This window comes from Leucoraja erinacea, chromosome 7 (assembly GCF_028641065.1).
Source record: "Leucoraja erinacea ecotype New England chromosome 7, Leri_hhj_1, whole genome shotgun sequence".
In the NCBI taxonomy this organism is placed as follows: domain Eukaryota; kingdom Metazoa; phylum Chordata; class Chondrichthyes; order Rajiformes; family Rajidae; genus Leucoraja; species Leucoraja erinaceus.
The window spans coordinates 76,228,820-76,234,819 of NC_073383.1; positions in this window are offsets into that span (position 1 = coordinate 76,228,820).

Below are 6,000 nucleotides of genomic sequence, written 5' to 3' on the forward strand. Positions count from 1 at the left end.
CCACAGTCTTCTGTGGCAATGAGTTCCACAGATTCACCACCCTCTGACTAAAGAAATTCCATCTCATCCCCTTTCTAATGGTATGTCCTTTTGTTCTGAGGTTATTGTCTCTGGTCCTAGACTCTCCCACTAGTGGAAATCCTCACTCCATTCACTCTATCCAGGTCTTTCACTATTTGTTACGTTTCAATGAGGCCCCCTCCTCATTGCTCCCCTTTTTCACCAGGTGTTCCAGTTTCCTCCCACACTCCAAAAGTTTGTAGGTTAATTGGCTTTGGTAAAGGTTGTAAATTGTCCCTAGTGTGTAGGATGGTGCTAGTGTCCGGAGTGATCGCTGGTCGGTGTGGACTCGGTGGGCCGAAGGGCCTGTTTCAGCGCTGTATCTCCGAAGTCTAAAGAGAGAGAAGCGAGGGGCAGGAATGAGACAAGAGCTGGTGGGAAACAGGTGGCTAACTCTGAGGAGGGGAATGATCGAGCCAAATTGGGGGGTTGCGGAGAATAAAGATCGATCCCAACATCTGCAACTCTTGTGTAGGAAGGAACTGCAGATGTTGGTTTACACCGAAGATAGACACAAAATACTGGAGTAACTCAGCGGGAACTCATGTTTATGTAAATTAATGTTGTGTATGGGGTCTATTTGGTTGGTAATGTATGACGGCGAAACGGCAACATGCAGGCGGTGCGACTCTCGCAGCAGCGGCCTCTGCAGCCCGTCCGCATCTGTGGACAGAAGCAATGGCTGACGTTTCGGTTCGAGACCCTTCTTCACCAAGCACGACATCCGGAGGCTGCAGCGAATCGTTCAATCAGCTGAGAGGGTTGTTGGCTGCAACCTTCCCCTCCATTGACGAACTGTACACTGCAAGGGCCAGGAAGCGAGCGGGCAAGATCATCTCTGACCCCTCTCACCCTGGCCACAAACTCTTTGAATCACTTCCCTCTGGAAGGCAACTCCGGGTTGTCAAAGCCGCCACATCCAGACATAAAAACATTTTTTTTTCCACGAGCAGTAGCTCTACTCAATAACCAAAAGTCTGTAGCCTCCTTTTGCTCTGGGATTTTTGTTCATTCACATGTTTAAACTATAATGCTTTATTCTTAATGCTTTATGTTTTATCATTAGTTGTTTACTGTATGTTGTGTCCTTGCGAGCGGAGCACCAAGGCAAATTCCTTGTATGTGTACATACTTGGCCAATAAACTTATTCATTCAGCGGGTGCTTATTCATTCAGTGGGTTCTCCAGCATTTTTGTGTACCTTCCATTTTCCAGCATCTGCAGTTCCTTCTCAAACAAACTTATTCATTCATTCATTCATCATTTATCCTTCAGACTATCTTCGGTGTAAACCAGCATCTGCAGTTCCTTCCTACACAAAATGGTGGAATAAATCAGTGGGTCAGTCAGCATCTCTGGAGAAAAGGAATAGGTAACGTTTCAGGTCAAGACCCTTCAATCTATGGTGTTCCTCTTGAGTGTGTCTATCTCTTCCCATCCCAAACCGCACCACAGCTTTTCAAATGATGTTTTTGTTTCAAAGACACCGTGGTGGTATTGAATAGACAAGGACATATTGAATTCCCTGATGGGATGGATCAGAGTCCTTTACAGAGTCCTGGCGGCGCAACTCACCCGTTGCAGCCTGTCTGTCTTTTTTTTATTTTTTGTCTAGTTAAATGTAGTGTTGGTGTTTTTTTTAATACTGGTTTTAAATGTGTATATGTGGGGGGCGGGGGAACTGTTTAAAATCTCTTCCCTGTCCGGGAGACCCGACCTTTTCCCTGTCCGTTGTCGTTGGGGCCTAGCTCCATGGTGTGGCCTCCAACCTGAACGACCCGGGGGCTCAGGAGACTGCGGAGCTGCAGACTACTCGCCATCGTGGGGCAGGCCGGCCTCGGAGCGTGGGGAGCGGTGTTGTCTCGCTGCTGCGACTCGACTCCTGGGGCTCGGAGGCTCCAGCAACGCAGCCGCAGGTCCGGTGGACTGAGACATCGGGAGCTCGCGGGTCCGGGGGGAGAGACCGTTTCCCGGAGCTCCTGCAACGCGACTTCTCCAGCCCGTGTCGCGGGGTTGGAACGACCCGGAGCGGGGACGTACATCGCCCGGTGCGGCTTCATGGCCGTGGGACATTCCAGCGCCCGCCGGGGGCTCCAACATTGTGACTTTTAGACCGGGAGCGGGGCCGTAAATCGCCCGGCACGGCCTAAAATGGCTGTGGGACTTATCATCGCCCGCCTGGGGCTTGGACATCGGGAGAGAAATGGAGAACAGGGGAGAGAAAAGACTTTGCCTTCCATCACAGTGGGTCCACTGTGATGGATGTTTGTGTGAATTAAATTGTGTGTATGTCTGTAGGAAATTGTCTTTGTTTGTATGGCTGTGGAAACGGAATATCGTTTGAGCCTCACTGAGAATAAATGGTATTGTATTGTATTGTATTGTACATGCATATAATAAATAAATTTTACTGGACAAATTGTACCATCTGAGATTAGATCCTGCTCATTGATTTATATTGGAGATAGATTTAAACAGGCTATGCATCATTGATTATCAGGGGTTATCAGGAGAAGGCAGGAGAATAGGGATAGCAGGGAGGGATAGATCAGCCATGATTGAATGGCGGAGTAGACTTCTTCTTCTTGCGTATGGCATGCACAGCCTAAAGTTGTAGCACAACTTGTTCTATTTGATCTTAATTGATTGTGCGGGCCGGGTTGATTGCACTCGGCGAAACAGGGCGGACTACGTGAAGGTTAACATCTCCCACCCCAACGGAGCAGACTTGATGGGCCGAATGGCCAAATTCTGCTCCTATCACTTATGACAGCTTTTCAAATGATGGAGGGATGTCGAGAACATTCACGGACAGTTTCTTGCTTTGAGATTGGGATTTTTCTACATAACAATTCCTAACGCTAGCTGCTACATTATCTCGATGGTCACGGACTCTGACTGCAATAAATGGTTTCACGACTCAGTTTCCATTACCCGCGAAGATTAAAGAGGCTCGGCTGTTTACATTAGTCACCTCCAGCGTACTCGGTATAGTCATTAAATTAATTGGATTTTTAAAACTTATTTGTAATTTTTCATCTGTAAAGAAGTCCAAGATTCATTTTTGCCATGACGTAGCCTGCTGTGAATTTACGGCTGTGACTTAGACAAGTTGTTCTCAAGGGTGAATCCCGAATGTCTGGGGATGAAAAAGGTGCGAGTGGTCCATCTTTGATCCTCTGCAAGGCCAGCAGCATAATCAAGGACCAGTCGCACCCTGGCCACTCCCTCTTCTCCCCTCTCCCATCGGGCAAAAGGTACAGAAGTGTGAAAACGCACACCTGCAGATTCAGGGACAGTTTCTTCCCAGCTGTTGTCAGGCAACTACCACAACCACTGTCCTGAACTACTATCTACCTCATTGGTGACCTTCGGACTATTTTAGATTAGATTAGATTAGATTAGATTAGATTCGTTTATTGTCATTCAGACCTTTCGGTCTGAACGAAATTCTGTTTCCCTGCAGTCATACATATAATTTTAAAAAAATGACAAAACACATAGTCAACACAAATTTAACATCCACCACAGTGAGTTCACCAAACACCTCCTCACTATGGTGGAAGGCAAAATCTTAAAGTCTCTGTCTCTTCCCTCTTTGTTCTCCCTCTGCGCCGAGGCGACGGTTCAAACTCCGCGGGTGGTCGCTGCCTCGCCACAGCTCAGAGGCCGAGTCAGGTCTCCGCTACCGCTGCCGCTGCCACAGCTCCAGGGCCGAGTCAGGTCTCCGCCGCTGCTGCCGCCGCTACAGCTCCGTTGCCGCCAGCTCCGCCATTAGGCCTCGGCGCAGACGGAGACGGGGGACACGACCGAAGAAAAAGTCGCATCCCCCGAAGGAAGAGGCCATAGCATGTTTCTCCCACCCCACCCACATACATACACAACTTAATAAAACAAAATTAACTAAAACATGGCAAAGAACAAAACAAAAGAAAAAAAAACAGACGGACTGCAGGTGGGCCGCAGCTGTTAAGCCAGCGCCGCCATCTTGAACTTTAGATAGGACTTTACTGGCTTTACCTTACGCTAAACGTTATTCCCTTATCATGAAGACAGACACAAAACACTGGAGTAACTCAGCGGGTCAGACACCATCTCTGGAGAAAAGGAATAGGTGGCATTTCGGGTCGAGATTCTTCTTCTGAGGTCTCGGTCCGAAAACATCACCTACTCCTTTTCTTCAGAGATGCTGTCCGACATAGAAACATAGAAACATAGAAAATAGGTGCAGGAGTAGGCCATCCGGCCCTTCGAGCCTGCACCGCCATTCAATATGATCATGGCTGATCATCCAACTCAATATCCCGTAACTGCCTTCTCTCCATACCCCCTGATCCCTTTAGCCACAAGGGCCACATCTAACTCCATCTTAAATATAGCCAATTAACTGGCCTCAACTACCTTCTGTGGCAGAGAATTCCAGAGATTCACCACTCTCTGTGTGAAAAATGTTTTTCTCATCTCGGTCCTAAAGGATTTCCCCTTTATCTTTAAACTGTGACCTCTTGTCCTGGACTTCCCCAACATCGGGAACAATCTTCCTGCATCTAGCCTGTCCAACCCCTTAAGAATTTTGTAAGTTTCTATAAGATCCCCCCTCAATCTTCAAAATTCTAGCGAGTACAAGCCGAGTCTATCCAGTCTTTCTTCATATGAAAGCCCTGACATCCCAGGGATCAGTCTGGTGACCCGCTGAGTTACTCCAGCTTTTTGTGTCTACTGTTTAAACCGGCATCTGCAGTTCCTTATCATGTGTCTATACACTGTAATTGTTCGATTGTAATCATGTATTGTCTTTCCGCTGACTGGTTAGCACGCAACAAAAGCTTTTCACTGTACCTCGGTACACGTGACAATAGACTAAACTGAACTGTTTTTCAGTACTGACCACGATATCTTCTCAGGCAGTGACGATGTCTCGGAACTTGGGTGTGGAAGAGGATATTTGTGAAATGTGCTCAGAGATTCTAAGTCCATAACGAGTGATGATTTCAATCTGGTCTCTTTATCTTGGAACGGTGCAGCAATATCCAGTCTTGCACATTCCTCCAATTCTAGTCTTTAACTCATTCACTCACTCCCTGCATCCAGACTATTTTCTGCTGCTCGTGAACGCAATTTAAACAAGAATCATTCACTTGCAGTTAAGATTGAATGACACTTGATTGGAGCGGCTATGCATGGAAATTAATAGTGAGATTAAACGAGTACTTACCAGTACGAAGTTTGATCTGTATTTTATGAGGAGTTACGATGAGGGATTACGTGAAGAACCCACCCAGTGCGCAGGCGCGGCATACTTCCAAGCAGCAGTGTGGAATCACAGGTAGACACAATATTGAAGTAAAGATAGTAAAGATTAAAGAGACATCAGCTCGAGCTTGATCTATACAATGAGGGCGGGAGCGGAGGGCACGTAATCCCTCATCGTAACTCGTCATAAAATACAGATCAAACTTCGTACTGGTAAGTACTCGTTTAATCTCACTATTTTACTTCGGAGTCACGTGAGTGACTACGTGAAGACTTCAAAGGTCTGTGATTTCAAACCGTGTAACAGCTATATCACTCACTGCCGAAGTTTATCGAGGGAGGAAGTGGTATCTAAAGACCAACGAATTTGTTAGTTTTTTGAAAAACAAAAATGTTTATTTAAACAATAACAAAAATAGCTCCCCTGGGCTTAAATTATAAGTTTGCAGATTCTAAAATTTTGTCCGCAAACAAGTCCTTCTACATCAGCGGTTTGTGGTAGAATTTCCGGAACGTTGATTCCCTTGACCATCCCGCTGTACTTAGGATGTGGTCTATGGGAACCTCCATCCGTTCCGCCGCTGACGTGGATGCTGCCCTGATAGAATGGGATTTAAAGACTTCCGTGTTAATCCCCGCGGCTTTTAAGACCTGTTTCAACCACCTAGATATAGTCTGGCTGGTAAC